Source organism: Hypanus sabinus, unplaced genomic scaffold (genome assembly GCF_030144855.1).
Source record: "Hypanus sabinus isolate sHypSab1 unplaced genomic scaffold, sHypSab1.hap1 scaffold_220, whole genome shotgun sequence".
In the NCBI taxonomy this organism is placed as follows: Eukaryota; Metazoa; Chordata; class Chondrichthyes; order Myliobatiformes; family Dasyatidae; genus Hypanus; species Hypanus sabinus.
This window is the reverse complement of record NW_026780309.1, coordinates 281,173-298,312: the sequence shown is the minus strand read 5'-3', so window position 1 is coordinate 298,312 and position 17,140 is coordinate 281,173. Positions and strand designations below refer to the sequence as shown.

The 17,140-nt window shown below is 42.6% G+C and overlaps 1 long non-coding RNA gene across 1 annotated transcript; it reads right to left on the bottom strand.

Moving 5' to 3' along the window:
* Window positions 1-3,111: 3,111 nt before the first annotated feature.
* Window positions 3,112-6,560, bottom strand: LOC132387774 (uncharacterized). Its single transcript, XR_009510008.1, has 3 exons — window positions 6,386-6,560; window positions 4,939-4,971; window positions 3,112-3,218 (listed from the first exon to the last, which is right to left on the bottom strand). It is a non-coding gene; the product is annotated as an uncharacterized LOC132387774 (long non-coding RNA).
* Window positions 6,561-17,140: the final 10,580 nt, after the last annotated feature.

The window sequence follows — 17,140 nt, the reverse complement described above, 5'->3', positions numbered from 1 at the left end:
CAGAGTCCAGGTAACTCTCCCCCTCCCTGAAGTGTCGCAGTGTCTGAAGCTCGGACTGCAGCTCATCAATATGAAGCTGGAGTTTCTCGAGCAACAAGCACTTGCTGCAAATGTATTCGCCATGTCCCTCAATTGGGTCTACCGGTTCCCACATCTCGCAGCAGTAACACATCACCTGCTCCATGCTTTATAGTTAATTTAAGGAAGGGTCACATCGCACCATAGGGTAACGTCAAGAATGTCCTGACTTTCCCCACAGAGGCAAGAAAGGGATACCGACAAGCCGAACCAGCGACCACACTCAAACCCAGGATCACTTACATTCCAGCCACAATATGAGAATCAGGTGCCTGTTTAAGCACCGCTGAAACAACAAACGGACCATTACAGGTTCCTTTTACCCTTCTCATTTCTTAACTCAATCCAGAGAGACGATGCACCTTTCGATCCTATACCATCCCTTTCTAATGTTCTAATGTTATTTCATATACACAGGACAACACCACCTGCTCTGTCCACTATCCAATCTTCCCGCCACACCATAGATCCTTGAGAGATGTGAGGGCAGTTTCCTAATCCCTTACTTCCTGCAGGACTCATCACATTTTTTTCATATTTCGCAATTAGCTGAAATTTACTGACAGCTTCGAAATAAGACGGAACGTAGGGGGACCAGCCAAAGCTGTGGTGAAGAGAAATTGCCGAAATGTCGAGTTTGGTCTATGTTAGTCCTGACGATAACATTCTGTATTTTCTTACCCACAGATGTCGCTTGATCCGTTCAATCGCTCTGGTGGCTGTGCCGACTGTCACGTATTTACGTTTTTATGTGTGTGTTTGAAATCAGAATGCTATCTCAACATGACAGGAATAATCTCTAAGCAGATAAATTTAGTACCCGATCTCTCGCAGCAAGCGACAAGCTTGTGTTATTTAGATTCTCGGACACACCGGATCAATAATTACATGGTGTACCCAGAGAAAAGGGGCTCAATTTACCTGCGCAAATCACTCCGGCATAGTCGGGTCGAGGATGGTTGTAGAATTTCCATTCTTCTGATTTACACTCCCGCAGAGCAGGCTCGGTCCCGTCGCAGTTAACCTTATAAGTTATAACGGAGTCAAAAACCTTTCCAAAATGATATTCGTGTGGGGCTTTCAGCGCGGCTCCGCAGCTCAACTCTCTGCACACCACAGTAGCATCCAGCAGATCCCAGCCCGAAGCATAGACAGGTCTCCAGTATCCCTCATGGTTCACTTCCAGTCTCCCGGTGCATGGACTGCCACCTTTTTCCAGTCTCACCTTCCTACTTTCTGGAATAACAAAAGATTAAACGTTAACACAATAGTTTTTGAATAGGCTAGAAATATTGAGCAACAGACACAAAATGCTGACGGATCTTTGCACATCAGTCAGCATCCATCGAGAGGAATAAAGCACAGAAAATACGACCATTGATTGTTCACGCTGAGGAATGGCGTCAGCACGAAGCATCGAATGTTTGTTGATTTCCATATATGTTTTCTTTAGATACTGGGTAACTGAGATCACTGCTGGGGGAAATATGACTGTACCAAAGTGCTGGGTTGCCCCTGAACCCGAAGGGTGCCGATATCCTCGCGGTGAGATCATTGGCTGACTGCTAGGAGGCAGCGAGTGGGAAAAGCCGGTTCAGTTGGCTGCCATTGTCCAGTGGTGTTTCACAGGGTTGGGTTTCTGGAATTGCTCCTGTTTACGCTGCAGGTCAATGATTTAGATGGTGAAATAGATGGTTTGTTGTCAGGTTTGCAGATGATATCAAGATTGGTGGAAGGACAGGTAATGTGGAGGAAACGTGCAGGCGCAGAAGGACGTCGACACATTTGGAGAATGGAAGAAAGTGGGAAATGAAATACAATGATGGAAAATGTATGTTCATGATTCTGGTAACAGAAATAAAGTTGCGAACTATTATGTAAACGGGGAGAAATTCAAAACAAAATCTGAGCTGTCAAGGGACCTGGAGGTCCTGGTGCAAAGCACCCGGAAAGGTTAACTTGCAGGCTGAGTCGGTGGTGATTAAGGCAAATGTATTATTTTGCTCTAGCATCTTCATTTCCAGACGACTAGAAAATAAAAGAGCAGGGATGTGATGCTGAGGCTTTATACACGCTGGTGAGGCTTAACCTTGAGCACGGTTAACAGTTGTCTGCTCGCATTCTGTGAAAAAGATACGCTGGTTTTGAAAAAGATTCAGAAGAAGCTGCGACGATGAGTCCACGAATGAAAGGAATCTCACAGAAGAAGGTTTAATCCCACGGATCTGTACGCGTTGTGATTTGGAACGATGGGGAGGGGATCTCAGTGAAAATTTCGGATATTGAAAGCCTAGTCGGAAAACATGTGAAAAGGACGTTTCTCAAGTCGGAGGATTCTTGGACAGGAGGGAACAGCCTCACGAAAGGGGGACGTCCATATAGAACAGAGATGTTGAGAGGCAGGTAAATCTGTGAATTTATTACGAAAGACAGCGCTGAAAGCCAGTTCGTTGGGGATATTTAACACAGAACTTGATCAGCTCTTGATGGACACGGCAAGAGAATTTACAGAGAGAAGTTGGGGGGTGGGGTGTAGCTGAGGAAGGGAAATGATCAGCGGTGACTGAATGTGCAGCAGACTCATTGGATCAAATAGTCTAATTCTGCACCTGTGTCTCATGGTATTACAGAGAATTTCTCTCCAACCACAGATGCTGTTCGACCTGGTTATATGATCGTGTAGTTGTGCAGACTGACAAGTATGTTTACGCTGTTTAACATCAGTACAGGATACGCCGAGTACGTTTTGTTCGAGTATTGACAGTAGTGATTTGCCGGAGGACAGTAAAATCGCGGGACCGTTGATATAAAAAGATGACTTTTACCTTTACAAACAACAGCAACATCACGACTGTGTGAATAGCCAGTGTCACCCCATGGATCTGATTTACACTCCTGAAGAGCGGCCTCGCTCCCACTGCACTGAACGTTCGGCGTGAAAACAGGTCCGGATCCTTCCCCATAGCTACTACCAGCATAGGCTTTCAGTGCAGCGCCGCAGCTCAGCTGCCGACACACCACATTCGTGGCCGGCATATCCCAGGAGTTACCATCCACCGTCCCCCAGTTTCCTTTGTACTGAATCTCCAATCTCCCATCACATCGAGTGCCGCCATTCACCAACCTCAGCTTCACGCTTTCTGGAAAATATCAGAAAATAACCACCGACGGTAAACAAAGGTTGAAGCTGGGGGCAATTGGCGCTTAGCGCATCGCGTTCGCTACTAAACGACGCCTTTAATTTCCAAATTCTGCATGCAAAACGTGGGATCAAGCGGGAGGTCAGGTTAGGGAAACCCCTTTTGAGCTCCTGAACGTGACAGAAAGAAAAGAAACTAGTTGACGACTGAGAGCTGGAGGCAGTCTGTCGTCACAGGAGCAGATTCGGGTCGCTCCCCAAAAGACAAGGTCAAATGCATTCTTCGGAGAGCGGCCGATCTGCTAATGTGTCATTGTCCTACTGCACACAGTCCACATTTATTGTGTTATAGAAACCAAAATTTGTTGGAAAGAGTAGAACTGAGACTTGGCGTGTCGTCAGCATCAGCAGTAAGAGGATGATTTTAACAATGAAAGCTTATTTAAGCCTGGGGAAAAATAAGGTCAGGGAAAGTACTTTCTCTGTTATCTGCACTGCCTGGAGATGACTGATTATCGTTCCAAGTAAAATAAAATCCTATTTCCTGACAGGAAAGACACTGGCAGGCGCAGAGGAATGACTGACAGGCAGCAGGTAGCGTCTTGGAATAAAGGGTGACTTTTATTTTGGCTGCCAGTGGTGATCCTCGTGGACCAGTATTGGAGCCGCTACTTTTTACATTGTTTGGCAATGAATTAGATAATAGAACTTATGACTTTGCGGCAAAGTCTCACGATGATACGAGGATAGTATGAGGAGCAGTTAGTGCCGAGAAAGCAATGTGATTGCAGAAGAACGTAGACAAATTGGAAAATCGGGCAAAGAAGTGGCTGATGAGACATTATGTTAGGAATTGTATGAGAATGCATTTTGGTAAAATGAACAATGGTGCAAATTATTATCTAACTGGTGTGATAACTTAAAACTCAGTGTTTTTTGCAAGACTCGTGCAAGGTTCCCAGAAGCTTAATTTACAGATTCAGTCTGTGGGACAGAATGAAAATAGGCCTTTATTTCAAGGGCATTAGAATATAAAAACAATGAGGTAATACTGAGCTTGTACAAGACACTAGTGAGGTCGCACTAGTTCTGAGGTCGCACTAGTTTTGGGCCGCATATCTCAGAAAATATGTGTTTCCATTAGGGAGATTTCATATGAGGTTCACGAAGGTGAATCCTCGCGAAAAATGGGGTAAACCTGTGAGGTGTGTTTGGTTGGTTTCAATCTGTATTAACTTAAATTGAGAGGAATGCGGAGGAGCAGAATCTCTTTGACTCCAACTATATGTTTAACGGACTAAGGTGAACGAGGAGAGGATGGTTACTGTAGCGATGTATCTAGTACTATAGCGTAAAGCCTCAAAATTGAGGTGTGATGTTTTGAAAGAGAGGTAAGAGGGGATCGTTTTAGCCAGACGGTAGTAAATCTCTGTCCATGCTCTGCCACAGGCTTCGGCAGAGGACGTTCTTGGTTATATTTAAAGCGGAAGTTGATAGTTTTCTGATTAGTCAGGGCATCAATGGTTATGGCGAGAAGGCAGGTGTATGGGTTCGAGTGTGATCCAGAATCAGATATGATGGAACGGCAGAGCAGACTCGATGGGTGGAATGAACTAATTCTGCTCTTATGTCTAATGGTGTAGTCACCTATCAACTGGAGTTTCAATAGAAATTAGCTGAATCACCCAGCCCTCCGCGCAGTGAAAAGTTAGCAAAGTTACCTGACGGTTCTGGCTGACAATCCCCGACGCGGCCTGAAATGAGAAATGCAGAATTAAATTTGTTTGTGAAGTAGTGGGATTAGGTTGTGTGGTCGCAGGATGTTAGGCGGGATATTCAACAGAAGAAAAATAAAGTCAAAAACACAAGACAGATTAAGATGCATCTGCGGACGAGTTTATTTGTACTTCATTTTTTTTTCATAGATGTTGCGCATTCTGCCTGAATGCTATGTGGATTTCCCAATTATTTGTTGCCCCAGTTTCCTTGGGTGTTTCCATTTGATACGGCAGTCAAGTATTAAACATTTTATACAAAGTACTTGAAACGAGGTAAGAAAAAAATAGTCACATTTTACACGAGAATCTAAATCAGGGAATAAGAATATAAATTTCAACTTGTCCCTAACTCTGAACCGTCGCACCCATGCACTAATCACAGGAATATGAACTGCAAAACAAAATGTTTAGTTGCATTTTTCCTGATACGCGATAAAAGGGAAAGCTAAATATAAAATGTGATACATAATGTAATATAAGATCATAGATAACGAATCATATTCCATCACTGTATGGTGGATTAAAACTACAAATCTTCGAATGATTGAAGAATAAACCAAAATTATTCGTAAATGTTCACTGTATTGCAGAATGATTTCAAGGATGTAAAACATTTCGAAAATTTAAGTCTATATACATTTTTCAAATTCTTTTACTTGAATATGACAGGTGGTGGCAGAAAGGGCTTAACCAAGAAGTAACAGTAACACGGTTGTGCACAAGCCTTCATCCAGGAACAACGGCAGCTTTGGGTTCTACGCACATTCACTGAGTTAATCATTCCAGACGCCGATGAGTAGATTCCTAACATCAACTTATCTCCAGTTCTAATCAACTCCTATTTATAATCGGTTTGGAATATCATTTCCAAACAGCCGCTGGTTTGCAGAGGGAAATTTCGGAGACGATACATCTCCCTTAGTGTAGGTGCTACACTACACTGTTTCAGAGTGACCGTTTCAAAAAAAAACCTCATTAGGAGGTAAGTCCATGTAATTAATGAAAACAGTTCTCTAACGTAGGCGATTCCAACGAGAACTTGCTCAAACAATGGAATTTAAAAAAAAACATTTTCATTGAAGCTGAAAGTAAATAAATCTCACTGTTCTATTTTCATCGTCACGAATTCGGACAAATCTGCCTGATTCCAGATCCATTCAGCCATTATACTCTAATCATACAAACAAATTAAGCTTTCCTTTACACGGGAAATTCGTTGGGGAAATATATGTTTCAATGTATCAACATTGCGTAATCATACAGTTATTTCTGTGTTTTCCTTTCCATTCCACTCAATATTCATTAAGATTGCTATAAACGTGCGCATGTGAACGGTTTATTAATAATAAACTTCATTGCCCAATAACATCCATATTCTTAATATACTCACTATTCCAGATATGCATCATCGTCAGTGCCACAGCAGTGTGCAGCATTACTGCGGTGGCCATTTGGAAAGGTATCTCCAGAATGTTAAATGAGCCGGTACTGCAGACAGCGAAGAATCTCTCCAAAACCTTTTCACGCTCCACTTGATCTGAACTTTTTCATCCCCGAGTACTCGGTATTTCTCTCTGAACTGTCAAATTTCACACAGTGAGTTGTGAACTGCAATTTGCTGAAACGCACCAATGAGATAAATCTTGCCCTTTAATGGACATGATGGGGCCATCTTCTTTCATTGGCTGTGAGAAACCAATAAGCTGTGAAAAACTGAAAAGGCCATGAATCACCGACCCGATGTGTGGATCGAAACATATCCTATCCTGTAACTTTGTTGGAGAACTGGTGAGCTTTCTCTGAGACCAGATTGCCCAACTCACATTTTCCTAACACCCTGTTGTTGGGCACATTGACAATTTGCTCAACGATCCGGTCCCGACTCATACTATCGTTATTTGCATGACAATACGACCTTGTTGAATGCTCCTTTAATTTATGTTCCCTGCTGATCAACTTCCGGTGCGGAGATCGGGGTGGGGGTTGCAATAGAAAAATACTGCATTCTGTCGTCAATTTGTCCATCAGTGTCTCAAGATTTCAGGCGGAATATTTTATGTTATCTCCATGCAAAATCACCAAAGAAGTGATTAAACAGTGTTATATACCATTCTCTGATGACACATCGAATTATCTGAAGCGTATCTCTCCAAAACGGAGATTGTTCTGCAGAAATTCATAAATCTCTGGGAATAGTAGAACGCACTCCAGAACTTATTATGTTTTTTTTCGCGTCTTAAAATGATTTTAAGTCCCATAACATTGAGTTCTCATTTTCCTTGTTTTTTTTTTTGCAAGATGCTTTATTTCCCGGTAGTTTATTCCATGGAGATGCTCTCGCTCAATCAGTTACTCACCCGATTCAAGTTTCTCATATGCCCCAGTTCGCTGACGTAGTCCTTCTCCATAGTTCTTGTTTTTTTTTTTTTTTGTGAGCGGAAAGCTGATGCATAGAAGAATTTGGAAACAGGCTGATGACAGGCATTTTTTTTTTCAGGGAGAAAAATCAGAAAACGAGGAGACAAAGAGGCACCAATGTGATTGCAAATGACGGCTAATTGAGCAATTGCAACAGGTATAATTAAATTATATAATTATAATGTAAATAAGGACTTGCTTGTAATAAAAAAAAGGAAGGTCCGTGGTATAGTGGCAGCTATTTTGATGAATTTGTGATAGATATGCGGCTGGAAGGTTAAACTGCGGGACCAAATACCAGGAATCACTAATGACATCAAGGTGCAACTGATTTCATTTCAATTACATCATAATGCCTCTGAACAGCTGCGGCTGGGCATAGTTGATCAGGCATCATCTGCAGCGATAACAGAAAACCAGATATCTGTTATCAGATACAAGGCTTCATTGTGAAGGAAAAGGTCTGAGAAACTAAGACTTCAGGAAAGTCCGGGAAAATTGGAAGTATTTTGGGCAGAATGGAAGATGAATGTCCAACTCGATTAGACGCTGCCTCGAGCTGTGTTTTCCCAATGCCAAAGTTCCTTTGATATTGATTTGATCTTATTTATTTTTGGATTGTATGCAATGCATCGATATACAGAACAGCGCTAATACAATGAAGCCTATTGATATACCGATAGCCACGATGATACTATATCATAACATAACCCTGAGAAATAAGGACACACAACATATGACAATGGCCTCATCTTCGACTCATTTGGAAAACTAAACTTCCGCACATATTATCTATCTGTAACAGGTCACCACTGATTCCAATGAATATTGTTTTGCTACTCCAAACCCAGATCACCAAAAGCTTTTTGCCCCATTTCAAAATATTATTGGTGTTATATGCTTAATCATACTCTTGGTATTTCTCGCACCAGTCATTCCTGAGGACAGCTTTGAGACAGCAACAAGCTATAAAAAAATAAATTAATGCAGCAGCTGTTTATGTTTTCTATCATATCTTTAATGTTTTACTGTTTACAATAGCAATTTGGAAAATTCTACTACATTTGTCCATTCAGGTTGAGCTAGTTATTTATTGTCAGATCCTGCACTCGAGTTATTTTCTACTCTGGCTGGTAGCAGAGATTGCATTGATTCCAAATTAGCCAATGGAATCAATTTCTCCTCTCCTTTCCCTAACACTGTTGACACTAAGAACATCTGTGTTTTCTTTTAGTTTTCGTGGCATCTTTCCACAACTTTAAGGCAATGTAGTCACTCCTACTTTGAAATAACATTTCAAAATGTGTCTTGCACGTCCAGAAATAATATTTGCTCGGTACTAATTGAATATTGTGCCTAATATTCATTCCTACTCTGTATATATGAACTGTCCTGTCACATTCTGCAGCAATGTCTCTGAAAAGTGCATTTCTGTTGAGCTCACAGGAAACACCTGTTGTTGCATATCTCTCTAATACATCTTCTCCTCTGAAACACTGATCTGCGGTTTCTACATTTATTCTGCAATTACATTCTGTCAAATGTTTATGGGCCTAATTTTTGTTCCAGTCTTTTTATCCAAGTCGTAACTGTGTGAAAGTTTAATTTGAGCTTCTGAATGGTTATAGAGGATCTGCCCGAGCAGCAACATGACAATTACGGACAATTCAATTCTGAAATGATTAGAATCTTGGAATGAAAGTCATTGGCAGCCATATTGTTTCAAGAGTTAAATTATACGGCTATGTGTCCAAAGGCCTGGAAAATTGTTCTATTGGTGCAACTAGGCAATGTTAATCCACAAAATCACATAATTATTGAATGAAAACTCATGTGAATATTGATACAAATATACTGTTGATGAAAAAAAAACACAATACAGAAAAGGATCTTGGCGATTGTAGGAATGACTTAATGCGGACTGAAATGCCTGAGCATATGGATATTAGGGATATAAAGAAAAAGGATATGCTGGAACTTTTGGAAAACATCTATTTGTTGTGGACTCAGACTTGGCCACTTTAGGACGTTAATTCTCGTATTTTAAGCTAGTTATGTACAGCTTTGGCTTTATGCTTAATGATGGGGTGATAAATTGGATTAGTAAGTATGCAGATTATACTAAGATAGGTGGCGTTGTGTATTATGAAGTAGGTTTTCAAAGCTTGAGGAGAGTTTAAGGCCAGTTAGAAGAGTGGGTTGAAAGATGGCAGATGGAGTTTAATGCTGATAAGTGTGAAGTGCTATATTTTGGTAGGACTAATCAAAATAAGACATACATGGTAAATGGTAGGGCATTGAGGAATACAATAGAACAGAGTGATCTATGAATAATGGTGCATAGTTCCCTGAAGGTGGAATCTCATGTGGATAGGATGATGAAGAAAGTTTTTGGTATGCTGGCCTTTATAGATCAGAGCATTGAGTAAAGGAGTTGGGATGTAGTGTTAAAATTTTACAAAGCTTTAGTGAGGCCAAATTTGTAGTATTGTTTACAGTTCTGGTCACCGAATTATAGGAAGTATGTCAACAAAATAAAGAGAGTACAGTGTCGATTTACTTCAATGTTACCTGCGTTTCAGCACCTAAGTTACAGAGAAAGTTTGAACAAGTTAGTTCTTTATTCTTTAGAGCGTAGAAGTTTGAAGGGGAACTTGATAGAGGTATTTAAAATAATGTAAGGGATAGATAGAGTTGACGTGGATAGGCTTTTCCATCGAGAGTATGGGAGATTCGAACAAGAGGACATGAGTTGAGAGTTAGGGGTCAAAAGTTTAGGGATAACACGAAGGGGAACACTCAGAGATTGGTAGCTGTGTGGAACGAGCTTCCAATAGACGTGGTAGAGGCAGTTTCGATATTGTGATTTTCAAAATTGTATAGGCATATGGACAGGAAAGGAATGGAGGGGTATGGGCTGAGTGCAGGTCGGTGGTTCTAGGAGAGAGTAAGCGTTCGGCACGGACTAGAAGGGCTGAAATGGCCTGTTTCCGTGCTGTAATTGTTATATGTTATATTTCATTGCCCAGCTGGAAGACATATCTTCTCCCAAGTTAGATTTCTCTTGCAGACCTCGTCAGGTTTTCCTGCAGGATTCCCCTGTATTTGTTAGCAATCATTTTACCCTCTACACTCACTCGCGTTCCAGGGCCCAGTGCAGTGAAGCCTCCAAACGGCACGATGCAGCCAAATATAACGTTTAATCTGTGAGCAAAATAATCTCATTTTTGTTTTTATCAGGCCATAGAACTATCTTCCTGCTAATGCCAGAGTCTCCCACGTGCATTTTGGCACGCTCAAGCGGAGATTTCATGTTAGTTTTACTTGCTCAGAAGTGGTTTTCTCTTTGCCACCGATGCGGCTGCTTAAAACCTCGGGCCACAGCTGTTGTATGCACAGTCGCTACCATCTCAGCCACTGAAGCTTGCAACTCCTCCAGTGTTGTCAAACATCTCTTGGTGATCCCCTCACTAGCTCCCTACTTGCACACTCACTCAGATATTGAAGGCGGTCTGCTGTAGCCAGATTTACAACTCTGTCATCTTCTTTCCATTTCTTGATGACTTACTCAACTGTACTCAAAGGGATATTGGGTGATTTGGAAATTACCCTGTATCCATCTCCTGACTGTTGCTTTTCAATAACATTTTCGCCGAGCTGCATGAAATGCTTTTTTTTTTGTCTTCATGGTGTAACTGTTTTGGTGTATCAAGATACTGACTCACCAGCAGCTGGACCTTGCAAATATGTTTGTGTTTTTACTTCATTCAAGCGAGAAACAACCTTGACTGCACACGGTGATTTCCATGTAACTAATTATGTGACTTATGAAACCGATTGACGGCACCAGTGCTGATTTAGTGTGTTACATTAAAGTGGGGGAGGTGAATACTTCTGTAACCAGTTATCTTGTATTTTACATTTGTAATGAACTTAGATTACCTTGTAGAGATCTGTTTTTACTTTAACGCGAAAGTGACTTTACATATTCTTTTGATCAGTATATAAAAATAAAACATTCTGTTCAGATTTTATACCTTCCCAGTATCGTAAGAGTCAATTTTGACCCTGGCTCAAGAATCCCTCTATAACAGGAGTCTCTACCAAATTGTGAGCCACTCATCTATTTACGATGTCAAAGTAGCCTATCTGACATAAATAAAAGTGTGACTAATTCTTAATTAATGTATCAGAGATGGGGGACAGTTATTTTTTTAGGTTTTACACCTCTCATCATTAGAGAAAACACCAATACTGTCACACAATATAATGCCCTATTTTATTTAGGACATGAAATCATAACAACCATAAAGGATTAAATATATTTTATTGAAACTGAAAATGGCAAGAACATTCTTGAACTTTGGGGTTTATTTTATAATCTGTGTTATATAACCATTTGTAACCATTAAGATCAGCAAACACTGTCAACACTGCTGTATCATAAAAAAAAAACTACTAACTACTATCGAATTATAAGCATGAATTCAACAGTAAATAACATTTTTACCAACGTATTAAACATTCAAAGCAGTCGTGGGAAACCATGCGTGTGTGGCCCTTGCATATGAGCCTACCATGTTTGCTGCAAGTAGTCGATGGTTTGCAGTCCGTTTTTGCAAGGCAGAATCTGCATCTCCCTCTCTTCTGTCCCCCTGTTTGGCCTCTTATGGGACTTGCAGAGCAGGGCCAGGGTCAGATTGCTGCACTGCCCTTACTACTGCTGCTGAGAATGCTGTGCGGGGAAGGTGTTCTCGCCTTTGCATAGAAGGATTCGCAAGGGCCTTTCCAAGCTCCTCCAAAAAGACCCTACTCCAGTTCCTCTTGCTTTCCCTCAAGATAGGTCTCGGGTCACACCAGATGACAAAGACATTGTATGCGGAAATGTCAATGATGCTATGAAATATGGTGAGAGGCCAGCGGGTTGTTCTCCTCTTGCAGCTGTATGTGCAAGTGACTTTGTCAAGGTTTTCAACACCCCATTTGTTGGCATTGTCGTCCAGAAAGATGCCTGGTTTTCTGTCCCACTGATCGTTTACCTCTGCACCGTAATGGAAAGTGCCCATGAGGATCACATTCTTGTTCTTTGCCATATACGACACAACTGTGGTGTCATGGGTGAACGCTGACTTAAAAAACAAGACGTCTTTCCCCCCCGCCCCCCCCCCCCGTATCAGTCAGAGCAGGTGCCAGCTCCAGCCTTTCCGCCTCACAGTGCCCACCATTGTGACTTTCTTCTTCAGGAGCGCCTGACCAAGGTAATGAGACGTGAAGAAGTTGTCACACGTTACGTTGTGTCCTTTCAGCCCTTTTGTCATGTCCAACATGACGCGCATTCCTTGCTTTCTCTCCGGGCCTCCCACAGCTGCCTTCCCAGTATACACTTGCATATTCCAATGTAGCTGGAATGCACATCACAGGCTGCCCATACCTTTATCCCATATTTCCCTGGCTTGCTAGGCATGTTCTGGCGGAAACAACGGCGATCTGCAAAAGCACAGAAAGGGGAAAATATCATTAGCTAAGTTTACCAAGAGCATCTGTTCATTGAAGCAGTGATTGACCAGACTAACAATAACAGGGCCGGCATTTATTACCTCTGAAGGGAACCAGTCTTTCATCCACTGTGACCTCAGGACAGGGTTGTACATTAGAGGGAAATGTTCCCCACTTGTCCCAGACATACCTGATTGCTGTCAGTTTGTCAGGAGTTCCGCGTAGACCACCAGTAGCCGTTGCAATCGGTACGGGCAAAATTTGACCCGGAACAGCTCGAGAGTTGCAAAAATTGTAGCGCCAGTACAAAAGTTTAATTTTCTTTTGATCTCTTTTTTCCATTTTTGCGCATATTGGGTCACTTTAGGAAAAAGTCAAAAAAATTCGGCTGGAAAAAAACGGCGTTGTTGGAGTTTTCACTGCGGTCAAAGGTTAAAAAGTGTCAAAGTTGACCCGAACAGTATGTTCGACCCGAACAGACACATGCCTGTGCCTGGTGCGATGAGTATATGAGCTTCCAATCTCTTTTGTTGCTGATATATTTTTTTTCTCTGCGAGAGCAAGGAGAAAGCCCAGGAGGATAATAGTGGGATTCGAGTCTCCGAATAAGGAGAAGGAGGTGAGAGTCCTCCGATAACGGGGTTCGAGTCTGCCCAAAAACTAAGAGTCGCGTTCGAGTCCCAGTTTGAGGCCACATCTTGAGTATCTACACTCTGCCTTAGACCGGTTGTTAAGAGGAGAAATTCCCCACACGAAGGTCAGGAACCTGAAGTGGGTGAGAGAGAAGAGTGACCAATTGGTGTTTGAGAGCATTTTAAGGGAGGTTCATGTCCCCCTGGAATTTGGAGTTTAGAGTCCTCAAGGAGCTATAAAGGAGGTTAGAGTCCTTCGGTGGTAGAGACGAATATATAAAATCATACGAAACGATGGACAGTCTTTAGATAAATCGCGAAACAACACACCATCATTTTAATTAAGTAAAGATGATCCAGGAAACAATTAAACGACTATTATAGATAATTGGTATGCTTAAGTAAGAAATTGGGTAACGATATTTGATCTTTGGGAGGAACTTGGGTTACAGAGTCATGTGAACGACAAAGAACTGTGGAAAGAAATGGAAATTCCTGATTAATGAATGGAAAGCTAAAGCTGACACCAAATGAAATACCACTTTACCGGCCAGATAGAGTAACAAAGTAAATAGGCAAAGGCTGATATGGACAGGGAGGTTTAGATCGGTAGTGCTGCGCGAGAGATCTGGGGCAAGTACAGGATCCCGAACCCATGTCCGGCATACCGACCCTGTTTGAGGATAGTGACCGCGATTAGGTTTGGAAACGCACAGTATCTCTACTTTATCAGGGGCCGAGTGCGCCCGGTTCTCCTGAACCCCAATCTTCCCAGTACTCAGATACAGTGGCCGTTCGGGTAAAACAGCAGTGGCTGGGAAGGGAAGGCTCTCTATACTCTGAGATCGGGAAAGGAAATACCGAGGATTATTCCGAGACGGAGAGGGAAGAATCAAATAAGTCCCCAGAGTTAGTGGCTCCACAAAGACAATTGCCCACTTGAATGCTGCCCAATCCACGAGCAGCCCCCAGTGATTCCTGTGTATGCACCCTGGAAGCCTCAGGAAATGACAATGAACCAGGCCACAGATAGAAAAGAAAAACCAGCAGAGTTTGCTCAGTGTGTCCGCAGTACTATACAAAAGTATAATGCAACTCCATAAGATTTATTCTGTCTCTGCTGCATGATAAGGCAGAGTCAAGATGCCGAACCTATCGGGAGTGACAGGCGGGAAACCATAATGAAAATGAACAGACAGACCAGATTGCAGACTATCGGGAGCGATTTGAGGCGTGCGACGGAACTTTCGCCGGAGACCAAGCCTCTAATAGTGGGAATCCGTCATTCTCCCCCACCACCCCCCCCCCCCAGTTTAATGCCTTACTGCTCCAATGCTCACCAGTTAAGCTAGCCAACCAGTTTAGAACAAACAATATGGATTGGCCTGACAATGATCAAAATCGAATACGACGACCTTTGACATATTGTTGAGATCCGGTTTTCGAATCCCGATCAACCATGGAGGGAAATAAAATTAAAGTTGAAAATCTTCATCGGAAAGAGGGTCGCGAGTGGGTTAAATCTGGGGGATTAGAAACGGGAACCAAGGCAAGGAATGCACGTATTCTCGTCCTCAGCCCGTGGGGTGTAATCTACCAGAATGAGACTTGCTCTGTCCGTTGGAATTCGAGATTCTATGCACGTTCAGGGATATCATCCTGGGACTAGCGTACAACCGACAGCTTCCCCAGTTACCGAAACCTCCACCCCCACCCCCCCCCCCCCCCCGAGTGGATGGCACTTAAATTGGATTCCACTTCGTTTGAACCCCCTCTGCCAGAGGCAGACCCTCTGTGCTATGATCCTACAGAGTGTTCAACAGAGGAAAGACAGTTCCTCATTATGCAACGCTCGAGGGACAGAGGTTCCCAGTCACAGTGATGGGAGAGGATAAGGAAGAGAGGGCAGTGCATTACTGGCCGATGTTTCGGATTTTCTTTGGCGACCGACAGGACTGGTGGTTCCCCATATCACCGGTAGGCTCTGCCCTGGGTTCAAGCTAAAGAGTCTATGGTTCCTCGTCTACACCCTGGCGAAACAAGCCTCGGGCACCCAGGGAGACTGGCAAGACTTGGCCGCGGGCCAACTCCGATACTCGAAAGAGTCAAAGTTGAAGACGGAACATCAGGCAAGACACACTTTTAATATTGAACGCTCCCAAGACGTTGTACCATATCTCTGAGAAATTTCAGGCCATGAAGTCGACAGCACCAACACCTCCCCCGCGTCTGGATCACCATGAGAGAAGGAGAGACTCTCCCATCCCATCCGCAATACCCCTTCCAGCCCGAGGCAATGGTTCATGAGGCTGTAAGCTCTTTCGTGGATCCAGCAGGGAAACGATGTTCTGGCTATGCGAAACGTGACGACAGTGAAGTAATTGAGCAAGTCTCCTTTGCAGCAGCCGTCTCCGCCCAGAAGGCTGAGCTACTTGCTCTGACTCGTGCCTGTATCCGAGCAACAGACTAAAGTGCAGTCTAACCGCGTACTCAGTTCTGACTTTGAAGAATCCACCACAGAACCAATTCTTGGTAGAAGACCTTAAACAAACAACGCAAAGTCATAAATAAAGATGACATTGAAGAGGGAGTTCACAAATATTTGGAACAAAGTAAACAGGGCCTGAATGAGAGCTTCAGTAGAGGAGCCCAAAACACAAGCCGGAGCTGGAACCCTCTGTGATTAACGTTCAGAATTTTAAAATGAAAAGCCTGTGGAATGGAAATCTCATCAGATTAAAGTGCGAACTTTTACATCGACTCCCGTATCCCACATTTTTAGTCCCTTCGGGAGCCCAACAAACTCTTATTAGACAAAACCTAAGGACAGGTATGGCGGACATGGGGGAAAACGTAACTAACAGAGGGGGAATATATGCTGTCCCTGAAGGAGAGCATAAACTACGATCCCAAATGTGTTATCACCTTCAATCTCAGACCAATTTATGGGTGACCCCTGCAGGACAGGTTTGTGATCCCTCTGTGTTCTTATCTACCTTGATAGATTGAGTAAATAATTGTACACACTTGGGCAGGGAGGGAATGGTTAATCTCTTGGTGGAGCCCTGATTTCCAGGAAGCAGCTGAAAAGCGAGCCACAGCATGTAAAAAAAAACACGATTGCTGGAAAGGGAATGCCTTATGTATCCGGAACGGGTGGACCTTTTCCTTCTTTACAACTTGATTTTATAGAACTACCCAGAGTACATTGTTGTAAACATTACTTAGTAATAGTAGATGTATTTAGCAGAATGATAGACGCTATAACCACCACTGATCTACTGTTGTAAAAATATTACTAACAGAAGTGTTTCCCTGTTTGGGATTACCTGAATCAATAAGCTCAGATAATGGCCCTCGTTTTATTGGTAAGATAAATGAAAAAAATCTGTAAAGAACTGGCAGTAAAACAGCAATTTCATTGTGCTCAGCATCCAAGAGCAGCTGGCATAGTCGAACAAGCAAATGGAACCTTAAAGAATAAGCTCACTAAAATTATACAAGAAAATGGACTAACCTGGCTTCAGGTATTACCTCTGTCATTGTTCCATATGAGAGTCCCGCTCTCGACTAAAACTGGATTATCCTCATTAGAAATC